This window comes from Colobus angolensis, unplaced genomic scaffold, assembly GCF_000951035.1.
Source record: "Colobus angolensis palliatus isolate OR3802 unplaced genomic scaffold, Cang.pa_1.0 Scaffold172, whole genome shotgun sequence".
Classification (NCBI taxonomy): domain Eukaryota; kingdom Metazoa; phylum Chordata; class Mammalia; order Primates; family Cercopithecidae; genus Colobus; species Colobus angolensis.
Window position 1 is genome coordinate 1,252,491 of NW_012114844.1, and position 23,200 is coordinate 1,275,690.

At 35.3% G+C, this 23,200-nt stretch overlaps 1 long non-coding RNA gene across 1 annotated transcript in view; it reads right to left on the reverse strand.

Annotated features, from left to right (window-relative positions):
* Nucleotides 1-331: 331 nt before the first annotated feature.
* The window catches only part of LOC105509213, a 114,765-nt gene continuing 91,896 nt past the window's right edge, over nt 332-23,200 (reverse strand). The window contains exon 7 of the long non-coding RNA XR_001001403.1: nt 332-503. This is a non-coding gene — a long non-coding RNA (uncharacterized LOC105509213). The remainder of the gene's footprint in view (nt 504-23,200) is intronic.

Genomic DNA, 23,200 nt, shown 5'->3' on the forward strand with positions numbered 1-23,200 from the left:
AGGTTGACAAAAATGGACCCTGATTAATTATGTTTTCTACCACATGCATTTCTTGGAAATATTTCAGGCAGGGGTGTGTCAGATTTATAAGGGCTATTAAGAAGAGTGAATACACATTTTCATCTGTATACATAATTTATGCTAGTGGAATACATTTTCCATGTGTGTGTATAAAAACAAGCAGGTTGAATTGTGTTTGTGGAACGGATACTATCTGGGCATCACATATGTGGCATTTTGCTCTTCTGCAATTTCAAGTTTGTAATCTAAGACACAGAATTACTTAACAATGACTATAAATGCATGCTATGCTGCAAAGATAATTGCTTTTACATTTCATCTGTTATTTGCTAGCATAACCTTTTTTTATACGTTAATTTCTTACCAAATGACTTCCAAATGAATATTTTGGAATACAATTAACTACACAATTAACTATAGGCTCCCAATTTGGTGCAGTCAGGAGATATTAGAATGTCTTCTACATCAGTGCTTCTCAAAGTCTGTAGAAGAAAGTAGAATTCCCCCCTCATTAATCACTGACCAATTATTTTGAAAAAATATAACAAAAGTAAATTATTAGAAAAATGAAATTTAAAAATATGAAATAAACCTTTTAAAAATTTTAGTTGAAATAGACATAAAATTATTCATTGTGTCAGATTCTATAAAAGTTCTAACACTCGCAATTTCTAAATTTATCACAGGGCACATCAGTGGCATGTAGTTCACAGAGACACTCTGGTTCACAGACCCCACTTTGAGTGGCACTGCCCTAGATAACAGTTGGTAAAAGAACTTGTGCACCTTTAAAGTTTCCACTTTGTTAGGAGATGCTTAGAAAGTTAATAAAAATATATTCTGTCTTTGTCCAAACTGCACAGGTTTGTGGGATCTGATCATGTGTCCTAGACTCTATTTTGGTGATGGATTTCTGCAAAATCCATCTACAATTCCACTCTGGTTCTGCTGCAAGTCACCCCTTGCTTAAATCTCTTCTGTGGCTTCCCATTGCCCTCAGGATGATATCAAAACAATTAGCCATGACACAGTGATCTTCCCCCCTTCCTATCTCTTCAACATCTTATTTGCCACTCTCCAAACAATCCCAGAAAACAAGATCATATTAGAAAACCTCAGAAGCCAATTTGAAGTGCCTCTTACCAGACAAAGATGGGAAAATTTGAGCAACATATAAATAATAACTGCAATAGGCTGAAAGACACCAAATAGATTTAAATCCATCTGTTCATGATAACACTTTAGAAAGGCATTCGGCCAGGCTAACTCAGTCAGTAGATCATGAGACTCTTAAAAAAGTCTTGTTCATCTTTGGAGGCTGCTAGGGAACTAACTCATTATTATGAAAATGGGTGAGTCAGGGAAAGATACAAGCATTCATCCTTTGTTATACAAACTTTGCCTCAGAACAAATACTTGATAAGAGAAAATTTCCTTTATAGAATTATTTTAACTAATAAAGAAAGAATTTCAGCAGTTCACAACCCCAATGGAATAATGGCTACGTTTTGGTAACCACTTGGAAAATAAACGTGAGATGCAATTTTTCGAAATCATTAAAGTGTTGAAAGAAAAAATAACCTAACCCATTAGCAAGAGGGCAGAGCAAAAGAGTAATTAAGCATCTAAATCAGTAAGTATTAAAAAGGACAAAACACATCAATTCTGAAAATACACATGTAAGTATGAAAACTATCAGATGACAAAACTCTCTGTGTGGGCAAGAAAACAAATTTGACCTATATGTTTTTTAAAAGGTATGTTAAAGCAAAATCATAGAATTAAAAGGAAAACAGTAGGCAAAGATATAGCAGGCAAGCACAAAAACATTTGACAGGTGACAGTGTCAAAGATACAAACACAACAAAGAGAAGACAGTTATACACCTCTACAGACAAAATAAAATGGTGTTGAACTATATAACATAAAATACTAGGAATATAAATAGAAATTGATAAAGCCACAATAGTAGTGGGAGACATCATGCCTTTTTCAATTTGTGATGCATAAAAGGCAAAAAAGAAAAAAAAGAGAGATGTACCTACTATGGTTTATCTCATTAACATACACATAATAAAATAGTTTTTTTAGGTATATAATAAGCCTCAACTGTTTTGTAATTTTTTCCTTTTAATTGTGATAAAATACACATAACAAAAAATTGACCATCTTAACCATTTTAAGTGTATAGTTCATACAGTTAAATACATTTACATTGTTGTGTAACCAATCTCCACTACTCTTTCCATCTTGCAAAACTGAAACTTCACATCCATTAAATAACTCCCTATTCCTCCCTCGCCCAAGCACCTGGCAACCACCGTTCCACTTTCTGTCTCTATGAATTTGACTACTCTAGGTACCTCATGTAAGTGAAATCATACAGTATTTGTCTTCTGTGGTTGGCTTATTGCACTTAGCATAGTATACTCAAGGTATTTATGGTGTAGCCTGGTTCAGAATTTCCTACCTTTTCGTGACTGAGTAATATTCCATCATCTGTCTATATAATATTTTCTTTCTCAGTTCAGTCATCTCTGAACACTTGGGTTGCTTCTAACTTTTGGATCCTGTGAACAATGCTGCTATGAATATGTGTATGCTTTGGAAATTTTTAAATTAAAAATCAGTATTAGAGGAACCATTTTGGGATGGGCATTGAACTGGACACTGCATGAGAAATCATGTCACCCTTTTAGTACCCCCCAGGAAACACATCTTCAATTCATAAATGCAAAATTACAAATTGGTGTGACTTTGCCGAGGTCCCAAGGAGATGAACAGCAAGCCAAGCTTGGGTTTGAACTCAGGTTTGTCTGTCTTCAAATTTTGAACTCAAATAATCAGATAGTTAAGAAGAAGGTAGGAGAGATGTTTGTTTTTAACTGCAACATAAAAGGAACTCAGCATTCATGTAATTAATTTCTATCTGCCAGTTGTAACCTTGCTTATGTGTACACTTTCATCTCTTTGTTTTGAGAAAAACAACCTTCCTCATCTTGTGAAGTGTGATTCTTCTTTGTAGCACTTCTCTGGCCTCCTTTCTCCCTGCTCTGCCTCGGATAAATAAGTACAATTCACATCCCAGGTTACTTTTTGCCAATCACCCTCACTGAGAATTACTGATACAGAAGAAAGGGTCCAGGTCCCCATCCAAAAAATGGAAATAAAATGAAATTGCTCTAAGAATTGAAAGAAGTGATACATATAAATCACTTAGTGTAATGCCTGAAACATTATCATGTGCTCAATGCTGCTCTAAGTCATCACTCTTAATGGCCCCCTTAGTTTCCACTGTATCATAATTGATGTAATCACTCTATTGATGGATAACAGCTCATTGCTATTTTTACTATTATAAAAACAATACACTATATACCTCCGTATGGCACAATAGCATGCACAATATAATCTTATTTTTTAAATATCAGACATGCATAATACATATACACACAGGTATCTGGAAGAAGATAAAATGGTGAGGCTTGTGTTTCCAACTTTAGACTTTTTTGTTTTGTTCTTAGTCTTGTTTTGAGCAACAAAAATGTATTAATTTTAAAAACAGAAAAAAATTATTTTAGAAAAAAGAGAATGCTGTAATCCCACACAAGAGAAAATCTACAACTTTCAGAAATGCAGGTCTAAATTGAAAATCAGTTCTTCGTTGAGTGAATATGCTTGTAATTAGCTGCTTATTTGAGACGAAAATGGGATACATGCCCATGTTAAACATGATATTTATCTAAAAGGACTAATTTGAGAATGATTATCACACACCAAAGTGTGTAGTATTTTACCAAATCTAAGATGTCTTCAATTATAAGTTGCATCATTGTTTTATAGGCCATTAAGAAATAAGAAAAATTTCTAAATAAACCATGACATGTCATTGATTCTGAAATGCATTCTGATTTCCAAGAATTCAGAATGTGAAAATATTTGCAACTTAGACTTGATAAAAGAGTGTCATTCACTTCCTGTCATTAATTTACTTCCTCATTTATTCAGTATATAACTCCCTTATCCAGAAATATTCTTCCAGTCCCCTAACATTCAAAGCACTGTTTGGAGTTGAATTTAAAGATAATACATAAAATATTAACTCTCTGCTCTCAAAAAGGCTGAGGCATGAATCTATGTAGTAAACTATAGTACAATATTTTCATGCTAGATCTGAAGTAAATAGGTGATGTTGGCGGGGCAGACAGGTCAGCACAATTACTATTTTCCTGAGGACACTGGGGAGCCTTAATGAAGACCATGTGTCTCATCTTGCCTTGAAAAAGGAGCATCTTTGTCCAGACACACAGAGGCGGATACGCAAAGGTCCAATACATCCTCTGCCAGGCCCTCTGAATCCAGCCCCGTCATTCCTTTGTTTTCTAAATGTGTGCCTCACATACATGAGGTAGGAAAGATTACATCTCAGCCTTGGCTTGAAAAATGAGAGAAATAGGTTTTTAAAAGGGCTTTTGAAGCCTTCAGGATTATAAGAAATTGCCTCAGATGCTGCAGTGATCACGCATCTGAAATCAGTGCAAAAGGTTAAAAAAGGAAAAGTGTATAGTTAAATTTGCCCTGAAAAAAAAAGTAAGTCACCTTAAATTACCACAACTTAAGTACCTAAAGTTCAAAAACGTGATTTTTTTTTTCTTTGGTTTTTGAGAAGGAGTCTAGCTCTGTCGCCCAGGCTGTAGTGCAATGGTGTGATCTCGGCTTACTGCAACCTCCGTCTCCCGGGTTCAAGCGATTCTCCTGCCTCAGCCTCCTGAGTAGCTGGGATTACAGGCGCCTGTCACCGCACCCAGCTAATTTTTGTATTTGTGGTAGAGACGGGGTTTCACTGTGTTGGCCAGGATGGACTCAAACTCCTGACCTCATGATTCACCTGCCTCGGCCTCCCAAAGTGTTGGGATTACAAGCATGAGCCACTGCGCCCAGCCAAAAACGTAATTTTTAAATTTCATTGTTTTGTATGTTTCACGTGATAGCTTTCTTTGCTTTTTGGGGATTAAGGAAAAGTTCTTAGGAAGGCAAGTAAGAAAATAAAAGAATTCATTCTCTCTCGCTCTCTCTTTCGAGACTCATAGTTGAATTTGCCTAAGTTAAATACCCAAATAATGTGATTCCACTTCAATCACTTACAGAATTCAAAGCATGTAATCACTGAACAGGAGCAATAAAAATAAATACCGTGAACCAAAGGCAAATCAAAGGAAACCATAAAACTATAGTCATGAACCAAAGGAAGGAGCAAGGATGGATTCAAGACAGAAATCAAAGAACATGATAAAAATTCGAGCTAAATGTTTATATTTTAGATGATTATTTACATAGAAGAAGTGAGAACTATTTTTAAAATATCTAGATAACATAATGCTAGATACAGTTAAAAATGAATGTTCCTCCATCCCCTTCTGTTTCTTTTCCACAGATACAAGCACTGTTAACAATTTGGTCTATATTCTTTTGGAATGTCTGCTCATACATATGAGTATATTATACATATCAATATTTAAATGTGTTAATATGTTATCCCTGTTGTGTTTCCTTTTACGTGACTTCCTCCTTTTCTCCTGTGGTGGTTTGGGATTGTGGCACAAAGAAGAAGGAGGAATAAATATGCAGTTTACGGAATAGGATTCAGAATAGGATTTTTGAGTCTTTAACAATATAAAGGTTTTTAAAAGCCTGGGTTTGTCATGAGATATAATTTTCTAAAATTTAAAATTTGTAAATTTTATTAACCTAATTGGTCTGATTTTATACTTTTAAAGATACTCACTAGAATGTAGAAGAGGCAGGAAGAAAAAACAGAGTCTTCTTCCTTTTTACTTCCAAGTAGAAAGCAGTAGGGTAAAAAGATCAGATTCTTGCCCATGTCTTCCCTGAGTCATTTTTCTGGGAAAGGAAAATGAGGGATGGGTCAAACTACATTCTTCCCATACAATGACAGTATCTAAGACAAACGAGACTACGGTCTCATTTCCATATGCTGTATTCCTTTAAGTCTATAACTTGGCTTGGAGTCACATTCAGAATTCCAAGGGGGCATTAACCAGCACTGGAGCGTTGAGCAAAGCCTGCACCTGGTGTCCAGTGCAGCACATAGTTTCCATGTGCACTGGTATGAGGCCTCTGCAACAAGGACAAAGGAACTGCAGCATTAGGGAATTTTGTGAAAAAGATGCAAATGACCAGCGTCAGTGTACACAGCTCAAAATTAAGGTCCAATATTATGTACTGCCTTCACACCTGGGGAAAACTGGGAGAGCCTCAAGTGGCCTCACCACAAGTTCTCCTCCCCATTTTGCTCCCATAGATAAGGTCACCTAGCCAAACAGCCCTCCTTTTCAGGAGGACCAGGCGCAGTTCCTGCTTATACCTGAGAGGCAGGTTTTGGTTCCCTGACAGCCTGCGGAATTTTCAACAAAGCAATCACATCCTCCCCCCGGGAACCAGAGAGCACTAGGCTCTCCTGATACTACAAAGCCTACCTCCTGCAGCCCCTGCCTCCTGTAGCCCCTGCCTCCTGCAGCCCCTGCTTGTTCACCCTCTTCCTAAGCCGATCACCTACGTGGCCCTGAGTGGCCTGTGGCGCCTTCCCCCGGCCCCCTGTGCTGCGAGTATTGGTGATTAATAAATCACTGTCAACCTCATCTGTCTGGTGTTGGTGTTCAGTCATCCCCATAACCTGGGGCAATGGTGTAAATATAAGGTGTTAAAAACCACCATGCCCCCTGTCTTTAGCAGTGAAGGCTGGTACATGCCTGACCTCAGTAATTTTTTTGTTCTTTTAAAAATATAAATCTATCAATTTAATGCAACTCCAGTCATACTCCCAGGTATTTTTGAGTGGGAAGGAGCAGGGAGCAGGATGAGAGAGAATATAGGGAGGTTGGAAGCAAAGTTAAAAAAAAAAGAAATTACTAATTTTCACTTCTTTTAAAAGGATTTCTTTAAAGTATAGAAATTTTGAAATAAATCAATCAAGAAAGCTATTACAAGCAAGTATAAATCAAAAATTAAATACAGCAAAATAAAGGATAAGGCCAACAATACACTATCAGGCAAAAAACAATTCAAAAAAGGGAACTGAATGGGACAAAGCAGATGATTTTAATTCTCTAAGAAATAGACTCGAAAATAAAAATGTGGTATTTATGAACCTTTAAATTAAATACAATCATTTTCAAGCCCTCCCTCCTTGAGATTATTCTAGAATTAACCTGATTAGAGTTGTGGTGTTTCCCAAATTCCAATTATATGGTCACAGGCAATCCCTCAGACTTGATGCCTCAGATACCTAATTATAATTGGTATGTGTAGCTTTCACTAGTTTATATCCAAGTGTTGGAGAAGACACTGAATTTCTCCTCCATTTACTGACAACAGGTGTGGGGAAAAACATATATGGGTTTTTTAATTTTTAGAATGAGATTATCCTAGGTGGAATCCATCCATCCATCCTTGAATAGTTTGAACCCAAGCTTCATGGCTTCCATATTTTTTTTCTGAATAGAAAGAAAGAAAATAATGAGGAAGAATTGTCCAGTCTGAAATTCACTTTACCAGTTATAAGGTTACACTGTTAGGTCAGGACACTGCAGAGATGAATCAGAGGGAGTCAAAGGGAGAAGGGAATAAAGAAATATCTTAGATTCATTGGGGGACAGGAGAGGTACAGGTGGCTGCATCGTCCATGTGTAGGACACATATTGTCTTCAGTAATCACCACAAACATATTCCTCTTTTGCATTAGTGAAACATGTTCACATGTTTGTTATTGCTGATGTATTTAACAACAGTGAGAGAAATTGCTACAGGAAATATAACCCCGAAAAGGAATTAAAGGAAAAAAAAAAAAAAAGCTTTATCTAGGTTACATGGTGATTTAGTTTTCAGCAGAGAAAATCCAGAACAGTGGAAGGATCATGCTGGTCTTTTCATCCATGTTCTCCCTTGCGTTGATTCAAGCATCTCTAAGAGTTATTTCAAGAACCATTTTCACACATTCACTGATTTTTGTTTCTTTTTTTAAGCCTTCTGGAAGCAAAACCCAAGCTGTCTATTGCAGCCATGGAGATAAACAGAGATCTGAAAGCTATCATTTTGAAGTTTTCTTCTCTTTTAACTATTCTTAACAGGGTAAAGCTACCCTAACTACATGATAGAATCACCTGGGGAGCTGTTCAAAAATCCCAGATTCTCAGGACACATCCAGGGCCAATTAAATCAGAATGTTGTGAGGTATGCACCAGGCATGGTAGAAGTTGGTGACTTCTGGCAGCAATATTGTCTCGGGACCCAGATTTACGGATTTTTAGGTCATCATTTTAAGCCCTTATGTTAGAATAGCTTTCACATCTTTTACAAATATTACCCACTTAATCTTCACCACAAGCCATGTGATGGATCTTATTCTCCATGTTTTACAAATTAGGACATTAGGGTTCAAAGGCGCTTGCAAGTGGCAGACACCAGTGTATAATCCATTGACCTGAATCCTAAGAAAAGCTAGATATTCTAAAACTAGATTGTTCACCAGCTTCCCCAGGGACTTAAGCTCTCATTACAGAATTCCTACAGAAGAGAAGGGCTGGGTACATATTGTCAAGGATTGAAGAATGGGGCAAAGGTACCTCTAACACCCATATTATTTCTCTTTTTATGGCAGCAGGTGGCTTATAGTGAGTACTGAATGATTAGCATGATGAAACTGCTTCATCAGCTCATACGATCTAGAATTTAGGAGAAAACTGGGAAGTTCCCAAGTAATCCCATGCTCAGATACAGTCTCAGTAACATGTACCATGACCTTTATGATGAAGCAATATGAACACGGTATTGTTTGTGCCAGTTTTTTAAGGAGCCATACAACATTGCCAGTGTTGTTAAGGTTATGAATTGGGAATTACCTGGATAGGACATCCACTACCTCTTTCACTGTCTGCATGGATTCAATTAATATGATTAGTCAGACAGGATGAATTTTTCTGCATAACTAGGTGCTTAGTTGCAGGATAAGGGAAGGTTCCCACATAAAGGAGGATCATTCATTGGCCCAGAATATTGAGATTGCTACCAACCAATAACATCGATGATTCTTAAAACCATATTAAGACACAAATGGAATGGTGAACTGAGAACCTCTGAAAATCCTCTCCATAAAATCGATGAGAACATTGGCAAAAATCGCCAAAACTGACTTTTTCAAAACCCTATAAATTAACCTAAAGCTTGAAACAAGGGGATTGTTTATTCAAGAAAAACAAATGGTAAGAAGAATGGGTGTTGTGACATTTTAACTTGCCTTATTTCCATTACCTTCTTCTCAACTCCATGGTACCCTGAAAAATCAACAGCCCACAATACAATGCCATTAAAGGTGCCAGACAGGGTTGGAGCTCTTTCAAAGCCTCACTCTCAGAGAACTGTCACTGTTCGACTTGTTTGACTTGTCACTGTTTGACTTGTCCGGTAGTTCCCTAGAAGACCGTACACACAAGGCTTATCTTTAATTGACTAGACTCAGAGATTACCCAGTGTGAACAGGCTTTTGCCCAGGGGCATTTGTCAAAAAGAAAAAATAATCAGCAGCGATTGTTCGGCATTACTATGGCAATAACAATTGGTCCAAACAAGTTGACCAAAAACTTTGAAAGAAAACCCTGGGGAGTTAGATGTTTTTCAGAGGCTTTGAAAAATTCTGAAATATTGATAGGAATCTAGAAGGTCACACACATGTGTAGGGAAAAAAATCTAAGAAGGCCTTAAGCTGTCTCACCTGGCTGACCATGAAGCTCTGCATAAGTAGGGAGAGAATGCTAAGACAGAGTGATAAAGGAAATGGATGTATGTTAAAGGCATGTCCTGACATGCACACAGAGTCCTTGTCAAAGACAGGAAGACATTTTGGTTCCAGGATTTTAGTGAAATCGCTATCCAATCAATACCTGATCACTAAATTAACCAACCAGAAACTGCAGGGGTCATACATGGCAAAGAATACGTATGGTACAGAATTAGTTTAGGTAAGTCACTAAGAACACAAGCAGCAACAAAAACAACAATAACAAAGAGCAATGACAACAATCCCTAAAGAGAGGGAGAATCTATTTTCTAGAGTAGCCACTTTAAATTATCGAAAATTTCCAGTTTCAACAACAAAAAATGATGAGACATGCAAAGAAACGAGAAAGTATGAGCCACACATAGAAGAAAAACAGTCAATACAAATTGTTCCTGAGGAAGCCAAGATGTTGGACTTACTAAACAAAGACTTTAAGTCAATTGTTTTCAATATGTTCAAAAACTAGAGGACACTGAATGTATGATCAGTGAAAGAAAATAATTGTTGTTAGACTCTACTAAAACTAAAAACTTTTGCTCTGTGACACTGACACTGTTAACAAAATAAAAAGACAAGCCATAGACTGGAAAAGTAATTGCAAAATATATATCTGATATGTAATTGGCATCCAAAATATGCAAAAACTCTTAAAACTCAACAATAAGATAGTAACTATCTAATTTAAAACTAGGCAATGAGGTTTTAATTTAAAACTTCATTGAAGAAGAAATACATGTGACAAATAGGCATATGAAAAGATGTTCAACATCGCATGTCATTAGAGAATTATAAATTAAAGCAACAATGAATTATCACTACACACCTATCAGAATGACCAAAATCCAGAACACTGTCAACACCGAATACTGATGAGGATGTGGAGCAATAGGAACTTGGATCCATTGCTAGTGTGAATGCAAAATGACACAGCCACTTTGGAAGACAAATTGGCAGTTACTCACAAAACTAAACATACTCTTACCATATAATCCAGAAATTGTGTTCTTTTGTATTGACCCAAAGAAGCTGAAATTCTGTGTTCACACAGAACTTGCACATAAATGTTTACAGCAGCTTTATTCATAATTTACAAAACTTGGAAGCAACCAAGAATAGGTGAATGGGTTTAAAAAACACAAAACTGTGGCATATTCCTACAATGAAATATTATTCAGTAACAAAAACAAATGAGCTATCAATCTATGAGAACTCATGAGGGAATCTTAAGTATATATTGCTAAGTGAAAGAAGCCAAGCTGTAAACACTACATATTGTATGATTCCAACTATACGACATTCTGGAAAAGGCAAAACTATGGAGTCAGTAAAAAGATCAGTTGTTGTCAGAAGTTTGGGGAAAGGGAGAAATGAATCAGTGCAGCGGAGGGGAATTTTCAGACAGTGAAACTATTCTGCAGGAGACTATAATTGTGGATGCACGTCCAACAAAAAGAGTAAACCCTAATGTAAACCATGAACTTTTGTTATTAATAATGTATCAATATTACCTCACTAATTGTAACGAATGTACCACACTAATACAAGACATTAGTAATAGGTAAAGCTGGGGAAGGATGTGAAGTTATATATGTGAACTATATGTACTTTCCACTCAACTTTTGTCTGAACCTAAAAACTATGCAAAATAATAAAGACCATGAATTAAAACAACCAGAAAAAAATACTAGAGAAAACTATATCTAAAGAAATAAAGGAAACAATGAGAATAATGTCTCACCAACTACATAATATCAATAAAGAAATAGAAATGATTTTTTAAAAACCAAATATAAATTCTGGAGTTGAAAAGTACAATAACTGAAATGAAAAAATTACTATGGGTAGTCAACAACGTATTTGAGTAAGCAGAAGAAAGAATTAGCAAACTTGAAGATAGATCAATTAAGATTAGCCAATCTAAGAGAGAGAAAGAAAAAAGAAAAAAACCCAGAGCCTCAGAGATCTATGGGACATCATTAATTATGCCAACATATGCATAATGGAATTCTAGAAGGAGAGGAGAGAGAAATGGGCAGAAAGAATATTTTTTTAAATGGCCAAAAATTAACAAATTTAATTTAAAAAAACCATTTATTTAGACATGAAAGGAGCTCAACACGCTACAATAGGATATGCTCTAAGTGATCCACACCTATGTATATCATAATCAAACTGTGAAAAATCAAAGATGAAGAGATTTTTGAAAGCAGAGAGAAGCTACTTATGCATAAGTTATTCTCAATATGATTAACAGCCAGTTTCTCATTAGCAATCACAGAGGCCAGAAAGCAGTAAGATGGTATATTTAAAGTGCTGAAAGAAAAAAATAGTCTGGCAACCCAAAATTTTATATCCAGCAAAACTAATCTTTAAAAGTTTACAGAAATTAATAAATTCCCAGATAAACAAAAGCTGACACAACTGGTCATTAGCAAACCTTCTCCACAAGAAAAACTAAAGGAGGCTCTTCTTGACAAAATTAAAGGACACTACTGGGCAGTAACTTAAAAACTATAAGGAAATACTATGAAGCAATAAATAACATCAGTAGAGGTAACTACATAGGTAAATATAATATACTGCACAAATATATTTTTGGTTGTAACACTTCTTTTTTTCGCCCTGACTTAAGTGATAACTGCATAAATAAATAATAAATTTGTGTTTATGGGCATATAATATATTAAAATGTAATTTTATGGCAATAATAGCATAAGAGTGGGAAAGAATAGAGCTGTGTAGGAGCAAAGTTGAATATACTATTAAAATTCAGTTGGTAATAATCTAAACTAAATCATTACAAGTTTAGACATTAATTATAATTCCTCAGGGCAACTACTAAAAAAAAATTTAAACAATATATAGTAAAAAAAAACAAGTGAATTAAAATGGGACACTAGAATATCTCTACTCAACACAAAAGGAGGCAGTAACAGAAGAATAGAGGCGCAACAAGAGCAACAACAAAAAGAAAAATCTCAGAAGAAATATAGAAAACAGAAAAATGGAAGATGTAAATCACACCTTATCGGTAATTAAATTACATGTAAATGAATTAAATACTTCACTAGCAGAAGAAAGGAAATAAGAAACATTATGATGGATATAAATGAAATTAAAAATACAAAAACAACAGAGAAAATCAATAAAACCAAAATTAGTTTTTTGAAAAGATTAGGAAAACTGACTATCCTATAACTAGACTGAGCAAGAATAAAAGAAAGAAGACTCAAAATACTAAAATCAGCAAAAAAGAGTGGACATTACTACATATCTTATAGAAACAAAAAGCTTATAAGAAAATACTGTGAAAAATTATGTAACAACAAATTAGATCATTTAGAAGAAATTGACACATCTCCAGAAAGATAAAACTTCCAATATTAACTCAAAAATAAATAGAAAATATGAATTAACTTATTACAAGCAAAGAGATTGAATTAGTAATATTAAAAATTCCCACAAAGTGCCATGACAGGGATATTGCTTAAAAAAATGAACAGAAAAAGAAAAAATAAAATTCCCATAAAGAAAAGACCAGATGCTTGTTCAATGATTACTAACAAAAGTTAAAGAAGAATTGACATCAATCCTTCTCAAGCTCTTCCAAAAAACAGAAGAAAAAGGAACACTTCTCATTTTCTGAGGCCCGAATTACTCTAGACAGATATCACAAGAAGAGAAAATTAAAGATCAATACCCCTATGTATACCAATGCAAAAATCTTCTACAACAAAATACTTGCAAACTGAATCTAGCAACATATAAAAGGGCTTATCCATATGGGATTTATCCCATTTTTATGGATTCAAAGACTGTATTGTTGAGATGGTAAAACTCCGCAAATTGATCTACAGACCAAACACAATTTCTATCAGAATGCCAGCTGCCTTTTTTTCCCCCAAAATTGACAAGCTTGATATAAAACTCATATAAAAATTCAAGGGACCCAGAAGAGTCAAAACAATCTTAAAAGAACAAATTTGTAAAACTAATACTTCCACATTTCAAAACTTATTACAAAGGTACAATAAACAAAACTGTGCCACTGGCTTTAAAATAAATATACAGATCAGTGGAATAGAATTGAGAATACAAAAATGTACCCTAACATTTATGGTAGATCAATTTTTGACAAAACTACCAAGACAATCCAGTGGAGAAAATTTCAATATTTGTAAATCGTATATAAAGGACTAATATTTAGAATATATAAAGAAGTCTTACAACCCAACAATAGAAAGACAAGCAACCCATTTAAAAAGTAGACAAAGAATTTAAGTAAACTTTCCTCTGAAGAAGATATACAAATGGTCAACAAACACATGAAATGTACTCAACATCACTAATCATTATGAATAAGAAAGTCAAAAACAAAAAACAACCTTTCGATACCACTTCACACCTACCAGCATGACTATAATAAAAAAGATGGATAGTAACAGATGTTGGCAAGAATGTGGAGAAATTGGAACCATAACACATTGCTGGTGGGAATGTAAAATGGTACTGTCATTTTGAAAAATAGTTTGACATTTTTTCAAATGTTAAACATACAGTTTAAATCATGTTGAATAAAAAAATACAAACACAACAATTCCATTTACATAAAGTTTAAAATACAAAGCTATAGCGCAGAGATACACAGTTAGGTGGTAAAACTATTACAAACATTTTTTAAAAAACGATTATCATTAAAGCCAAGATAATAATTACTTTAGGGGTTAAGAAGAGGTTTTTGGTGTGGAAGAAGCACATGAAGGGTACTAATGTAATGATAATGCTATACTTTTTGGTGTGAGTGATGGTAATCTGGCTGTTAATTTTATTATAATTCAATAAGCTTGCACATTTATGTAGTGTGCACTTTTCTACTAAGTGCTATATTTCATAATAAACACTCATTTTAATGTGCAAGTGAAAAATCTATGAATAAAATGTACTATAAGCTACTTAATCATTCCCATACTGTTGACATTTTGATTGCTTCCAATTTTTTATTACTCTTAACAACATAGCAATTAACGTTTTTGTGCAAAACTCTCCACATTTTTTATTATTAACTTGAGATGAATTTCCTTATGTGGGAACATAAAGGCAAAGTATTTAAATAATTGCAACTATGAATGCTCACTGTTTTTCTTTCTTATGCTAATGTGGTTTATTTCAACCCAATGCTGTTTTCTAAGACCTTTCTGAATTCTGATTCTGTCCTGTTACTATCCCCTATCTTTTCAAGGTGTTCCCAACTTCCTCTTAAGCAGGCTCATCAATCACTTACTGCAAGCCTAGGCTTGGAAAGTGAGCTTGCTTCTGCTCCCACATAGTTACCTGTATCAATGTTCAGGACCATGTTGAGAGCCCTTCTGATAAGGAAGGGACTCCTGTGCCTGAGATTTGTGGCCTGTGGCTTCCAGACAGTAATGCATTCTGAAAACTATTATGATGCAATGCCATTGCCACTGTCAAATAACAACGTTCATAAAGTTAAAAACATGACATGGCTAAATAGAGATACAGCATATGTCAAGTACTTTATTCAACTCATTAATTAATAAGGGATCAGTAGGATGGTAAAACTGATTCAAAGAACAGTTTAAGGAATGAAGATTGATGGATGTATTAGTCTGTCCTCACACTGCTACAAAGAACTGCCCAAGACTGGGTAATTTATAAAGAAAAGAGATTTAATCAACTCACAGTTCAGTGTGGCTGAGGAGGCCTCAGGAAACTTGCAATCATGGTGGAAGGCAAAGGGGAAGCAAGGCACCTCGTTCACAAGGTGGCCAGAAGGACAATGAATGCGGGAGAAACTACCAAGTACTTATAAATAACATCAGATCTCCTGAGAACTCACTTGTTATGAGAACAGCATGGAGGAAACCATGCCCATGATTCAATTACCTCCACCTGATCTCTCCCTTGACATGCAGGAATTATGGGGATTATAATTCAAGATGAGATTTAGGTGGGGATACAGCCAAACCATATAAATAGAGTTAGTTCAAAAATGCTGAAATGAATTTGCTAACAGATATAAAACTGTATAGTGTCTCACAGGGTGACAAAATAACAACAGAATTAATCTTTTTACCAGGCGGAAATCTACAAATTAACATGTAATTTCAAAGTGTGTGGGTTTTAATCAAGTGGAAATAATCAAACTCAGCTATATTCTGCTACTACTGAAATAATCCTTAGGGAAAGGATTGTAAAATAATGCCCCCACATGACATTGAACGTCAAAAGGACATGCATTTGTACTTTGGCTTTATTTCCAAGTGTTGGATAATTTTTTCCAACACCACTTATTTTTCAGTGTTCTTGAAAAATCACTGGGTCTGTCTTTTGCTGTTTTGAAAATCCTGAAAAACTGGGGTAGGTAGTAAAATTCTATGTAATTTTACTACTTAAAATTCAAGTCACTAAATAGAACATACATTACTTTTTTCTTCCCAAGGCCAATTCAATTCTTTCGTTATCTGAAAGTTCACAAAAGGCCAATTGTTTTGCTTTCTGAAGCCACTGATGTTTACCAAGGTATAAGAAACCTCCTATCTTGAAGTGTTCATGTATGGAACATATGCCCAAGAGTCTCCTAAAATTTCATTCAGATAATTGCTTCATGTGCACATGTGCATTTTTGTTAAAAACAGAATAAAGTTCTATGATCAGAGAGGGTTAAGAAATACTGCCAAGTGGGGCTCCTGCAGCTAGTACTCCCATGGAGTTAGTCGCCACATTGCAGGATGCCTTTACCTTTTCCTCACACATGTTCTGTTGCCTTCTTTAGAATCACTGGGTATAAACTCTGCTTCTAGTCACATCCCTGCTATCCACCAGCCTGGAAACATCTGCATCCTTCTTATGACAAAAGGTACCCATAGCACTCCATAGTATCTATAAACACACACACACACACACACACACACACACACACAGAGTAACACTGACAAAAAGGTAAAGGCACAAAAGGCTGCCAAATCCCTGGCTGTTGTACTTTGCAAACACGAAAACCAAAAAGCCCTGCTGTTATTAAAGTTCTGCTCATTTGTTAACATAATTCCTTTTGCTCTAAATTTTATTTGCAGTCTGTCTTTATTAAGAATTCAAATACACCCTAATGTATCATTTACATTATGTGAATATGTGTTTAGCATAAGGCTATTCCAAGGTACCAGGAGTAATTGATGCTAAAATTATATTTCCTGTGTAATCTGTAAAATGAAAGTTCAAAACCCATATGAAGGCAGGAACAATCTGCCAGCTTGTTGCAGGTGCAATAAGCCATCTTGTCATTTGGTCAGCCCAAAACAAATGAGTCGAGAAATGCCATTATAGGCTATTTTCAACTCACAAATTTCATTCCAATTAAAGACTAGGGTTCGTGGTTGCAGAATGGATTGTGTCTATAATGAGCTTTATATTTAAATACACCCCAAGATACTATTTTTGCTAGGATTTTTTTCTTATTTGCATAAGAGGCCTGATGGGGCAGAAAGATAGGGGATGGGAAAGATAAAGGGGACATAATGGAAGATTCTAATCTCTTTCCAATAATGGATAAATAACATCTTAGAGAATGGCAATGTAATAATAGGTGCCATTTGCTGAACACTTAGTGTGTGGCAAATGTTATACTATAACCTTGACAGATATTTGTTCATTCATTTTATTTAATAACTGTTGAGTGCCTTATGTGTCCTAGAACATAAAATATACAGTTTATATCCTCATAGTGTTTATATGCTAAAGAGAAGAGAGCCCATAAACACAGAAATAAATACAACTACTGCACACACACATGCGCGCGTATATAATTTTTAACTTGAAACATGCTTCATAGAGGTGGTTGAATTGTGCTGGACAAGGGCTCATTTGGCCAGATGGTCAAAGCCTCTCTTGGAGGTCTCATGAGAATATCTGGAAAAGCTTTCTGCATAGAGAAAACAGCAAATGCCAAAGTGTTGAGACTGCATAGTGTTTGGCACGTTTGAAAAATCCAGAAAGAAGACCAGTGGTCATGGGGATAAGGAGAAAAATAAGAAGAAATTAAAAGACCATTTGAAAGTTTAAGTAAAAGAATAATGTTCATTTTTCAAAGCTCACTCTGGTTGCTCTGTGAAGACTACATGGTGAAGGAATGGAGTGGAAGCAAAGAGGCTGGTTAGGAGGCTGTTGGGTTGGTGTGGATGGAAGATGATGGTGGTTGTGACCAGGCTCATCAGCGAGCGTGATGAGGATCGGCAGAATTCTGGTTATATCTTTTATTTTTGAGGTGGAACCATTAGGATTTGATGATGAATTAAATATTAGGTCTCGGGTCAAGGGAGGAACCAGAGATAAATACTATGGCAAAATAGAAGAACCCCTGCCCTCCCTACTCCTCTTCTCATAATGGAAAAATTGACACAAAATATTGGAAATTCACTGAGTGTGGTGACTCATGCCTGTAATCTCAGCTACTTGGGAGGCTGAGGTGGGAGGACCAATTGAGGCCATGAGTTTGAGATCAGCCTGAGCAATAGAGCAAGGCCTTATCACTAAAAAGAAAAAAAAAAATAGGCATCAGAAATTCACCATAGCAGCCAAACAAATGTCCCACTACAGTGCAATGCAAAACATGTCCAATTTAATGAAAATCAATAATGAACTTTTCTATAAGGAAACCATCTAGCTAATTGACAAATATTTTTGAATATATATATATACACACACACACATACATATATATATAAAGATTATTAAGGATGATTAAAGGATTACCCTCAGATCCCAACAGTGAAATGTAAATGAATCCATATAATCAAAAGGAAATTTGAATTTTTATTTTTGATAGCTTTCATACTATACATTTTCTTCACCAATTCTGTGTCTTGGAAAATATTGTAAGGAAATAACCAAATACGGAATTAGACTTATGTTCAAAAACATTAACTATAATGATAATGAAGGGAAATTAGAACTAATGTAAATATCCAATGATAGAAAATGACTAAATATATTGTGGTACAGCCATTTATGCTGTCATTAAAATCATATTTTGGAATCTTTTTTGTCACTATAAAGTCATCATGATGTAAATAAAATGGAGTTCAAAAGCATGATAAAAAATGCTACATGGATAAACATGTATGTATACAAACAACAGAAAATAGAAAGCTAAAAGGTTAATAATGGTTTTCTCAAAGAGGTCAGAAGATAGATTATTATTTCCAAAATCTCAACAATGAACATGTATTACTTATATAATTAATATAATTATACAACTTTTGCAAGCCCTAAGAAGTCCGTAGAACTTTCTGGGATCCAATATGTGCCCCTTTGTGTCAAGATATGACAGTTGCTTTCAAACCAGGCCTGGAAATTTTTATGGACCTCCGAGGATAATTCTGCTTTTTGCCTGATTTTACCTCTCTGAACTTAGTGAGGTCAGCAGGGTTCCTCTGGGAGTCACTTAAAGTCATTTTGGGTGTGGATTTTTTTCTTATTTGGCTTACCTTATAGATTATCTTAGTTCAGGCTGCTATAACAGATTGCCATAGACTGGGTTGCTTAAACAACAAACATTATTTCTTACAGTTGTAGAGGCTGAGAAGTCCAAGATCAAGGTGCTGGTAGATCTGGTGTCTGGTGAGCATCCTCTTCCTGATTTGCAGATGATGCCATGTCATTGGATTCTCGTATGGCAAAAAGAGGGCAAGAGAGAGAGCCCTCTTGGATCCCTTTTATAAGAGCACTAATTCCACTCATAGGGTCTCTGCCCTCATGACCTAATTATCTCCTAAAGCCCCACTTAAAAATACCTTCACATTGGAAATTAGGTTTCAACATATGAATTTGGGGAAACATAGATATTCAGTCCTTAAAACATATTGCTTGACCTTTACCTTCATCTGGTCCTGGCTGCACAAAATTGTGCTGGAATTTCTTGATGTGAAAGGTGGAGTCAATTCGCTGTGTAGCTTCTGGATCACAGAGACTCAAGAACAGTGGAGCATCATTTCAGGGAGATCGAACACACTTGTTTTTGCCATTTTCTCTTCTGTTATCTAACCAAACCAAGGCACCCTTTTCTCAAAATGTGGGAAATGAATGAAACCAAATATGCACTAACAAACTTCTGTGAGCTGGTCATATTTAGCCAAATACAAAAGCACATGTACAGATGATTAATTGGTGCCCAAACTCAAAATGGAGACCAAATTTTCAAACCATTCTGGGTACAAACTCTGACTTAAAGATTCGTGAATATGAGATCAGCAAGTTTTTTCCAAAAATAATCATGTCCACAGATTCCTATCATCATTGTATTGATTCTCAATTTTTATTTAATTTTATTTTATTAAAGTCCTTAATGAAAAACTTTTCTTGCACAATCATTAAATCTCTTGTGGCTCTTATGTGGCTTTGGAGGAAAAATAATACTATGAAAAGGTGGTTGCTGAAGGGTGATTTAATCAGCATTCTCATAAATTATACAACTTTTCTGTCTGCTTTGCATAGAGCGAAAAGTCTTAGGGCAGGAAGAGTGTCTTCCATACTTTAATTTGATTTCCAGGCCTAATTATATTTTGCTTAAACCCAACACACTCGTGATTTTACAAGGACGACAATGTTGTGGGATGAAATAAAGCTTTGTAAAACTTCTACACTTACTTTTCTTTGTTGAAAATTGAACTCTCACTATAATCCAAGGATATAGTCCACAAAGGGAACTTATTTTATTTCTATGTTAAATCAAAGACAATATAAAGCTGATAAATTTACTAGTCTCTTTGAAAAAAAAAAAAGTGTAGCCAGAAAAATTACCAAGTATGAGCAATAGAATTTTTAAAAGCCAGTTTCTATCAATTTTTCGAGGTATGCAAGCTCACACCTTCTCCCTCAAACCACCAGTTATATGAAAAAAGCCTTTAAAATCCTGTCAATTTTTTCATCGAAATGCTTTGCACATTTGTCCAGTGCTTTTAACTGACAAATTCTAGACCAAATCTTAATTTATTTTATTGACAAACCTGAGATAGTACAGTATCTTATATTTCCTCTCTTCTATTCTCTCACCTGCTGACCTATTCAACACCTAAACTGTTGCTTTTATTATATAAATTACCTAATGAAAATACTCATAATTATCTCTGCAATCAAACCCAAGCTTTTTAGATTGGTAGGAAAACAAAAATAACAGCGATAATATTAATAGTGGCTAATTTTTACTTATAAAATATTTATTTTTCAGATACTTTTCTAAATATTTTGTGAGGACTTCACTCATTAGTTCTCACAAAAACTCCATGAGGGAAGTAAAATAATGCACCCGTTTGTCAGATGTGGAGGTGGAGGACAGAGAGGTAGAGTTGACTCTACTACCAGGGACCAGTATGGTGGGAATTTCAGCCATGACCACTTGGGTAGGGGAAATCCCTCAGGCCTGGGCTAAAGCTGGAAAATGAAAAAGATAAAATGAGCCAGGGTAGTTAGAACTATGTTATCCAAGTAGATCGTTTGAGTAGTTGTTGAAAGAGAAGCCAATAGCAGTAGAGAAGTCATGGGGAGTCTTTATTATAAACAATGAACACAGGGATTTATGAACCAAAGAGCCTGGAGCTGAAGATATCAGGAACAGGTCAAAGTAAAAGCAGATCTAATTTATTGCAAGAACAAAAGGAGAGGGTCAGTATCTGCTCTTATTGCATGGTACTGAGACAAGTCAGAAGACTCAAAGCTTCAAGAAAAGGCAGAAAAGTAATGGTTCTATTTATTCCAGAATTATCTAAATGCAACTCTTTTTTAAGTTTCACTTCCTCCATAAAATTTTCTCTGGACAGTTTATCTACATGCTATTACTCCTCTGATCCCATACAACATGCATTGTCTACAAATGACAAGCTATATTATGATTTATTATTTGATGTTGTATTTATGTAGTTATATATGTCCCTCCTGGTTCTAAGGAGGATTTACAGGTACTTATTGGGTATTATCATTTAGCTTTTCATGTCTTCTCTTTGTGTACAATTCCATATTAGTTATTCCTCCATCAGATTGACTGTGCTTTCCAAACTCAGCATAGCTGTAGCAGACCCAGTAAGAGGCTACTTTTGTCCTTGCTCTCAGAGCTCTGGTTTTATTCTGGTTTCCACTCTTCCTCCATGAGACAGAAACACGGAGTCTCAACCTCTATCCCCAGGGGAGAGTCCTGATGGGTTCACACCGATCACAGGGAGACACATGGAGAAGAGGGGGAAAAGGCATCCTGCATTGGCTCAGGAGTGGGCATGAGACAAAGTGCTGACTGATGAGGGGTGGACAAGAATCTCTCAGGAGATCCTGGTAAAATTTTCCACATTCTTAAGAAGGACATATGAGAAAAAGAAGTCTTTTTTCTCCTTCGGGACACTGTCTAAACTAAATGACATTCCTGGAGCTACTGACACCCTTTGAAACTATGAGTGAAAGCAGCCTTATGATGAAGCTGATGCTAAAGATGGCAGAGAGATGAAGAATTCTGGGTCTGTGCAGACACAAAGATGTCTTTCAGCCGTCAAAAGCGCTGTGCCCTCTTCCTTTCTCCTCTGGACTTCCAGGATGAAATAGTAAACTTCCTTAGGACAATCTGATCCTGGGTGATCCTTTGCAGTCATAGTTGTTCTAACTGATGGCCTAGCATAACTCTTGACACATAGTAGGTACTGTATTACCATTAATTGATAAATTGGATCAGTAGTTCAATATATTATTTGCTTTTATAATAGTTAAGATCATTCTATCATAAAATAAGAGAAATTATCACAAAATAGTGTATTTGATTAGCTATCATGGAAACCGATATCTGGTTTTAAATTTTTAATAAGAAAATAACACTACAGCAAAAGTTCTGTGTAAAGATATAATATGACATTATGATTTTACATATTATTGTGACATAATATGGTTTTAGACTATAGTTACGAATATTAGTTACTAGCAAACTTCAACATATAAGAGCTGTTTCTAAACTAAGAAATTTAAAATATAGATTATAGAATAGGTTATTATTTAATACAACAGTGCTATATTTCCATACCACTAAAATTTTTAAAACAGTTTTACATATATGAGTTTATTTGTAACACTTTATACACTATTTCATTGTCTCACGCCTAAAGCAGTTCATTATAAAAATTAGGAACTTGATGTGTCATTTGGGAATGAATTTAAAAAAAAGCATGTTGTTAGATTATTCCATGGTTTCAAATGTCTCCATTTAATTTTGCCTCTGTTTTACGTGCCTAAAATAGGTCATATATTTCCATGAATAGCTGAGAATTATTATCCCAGGTTGGG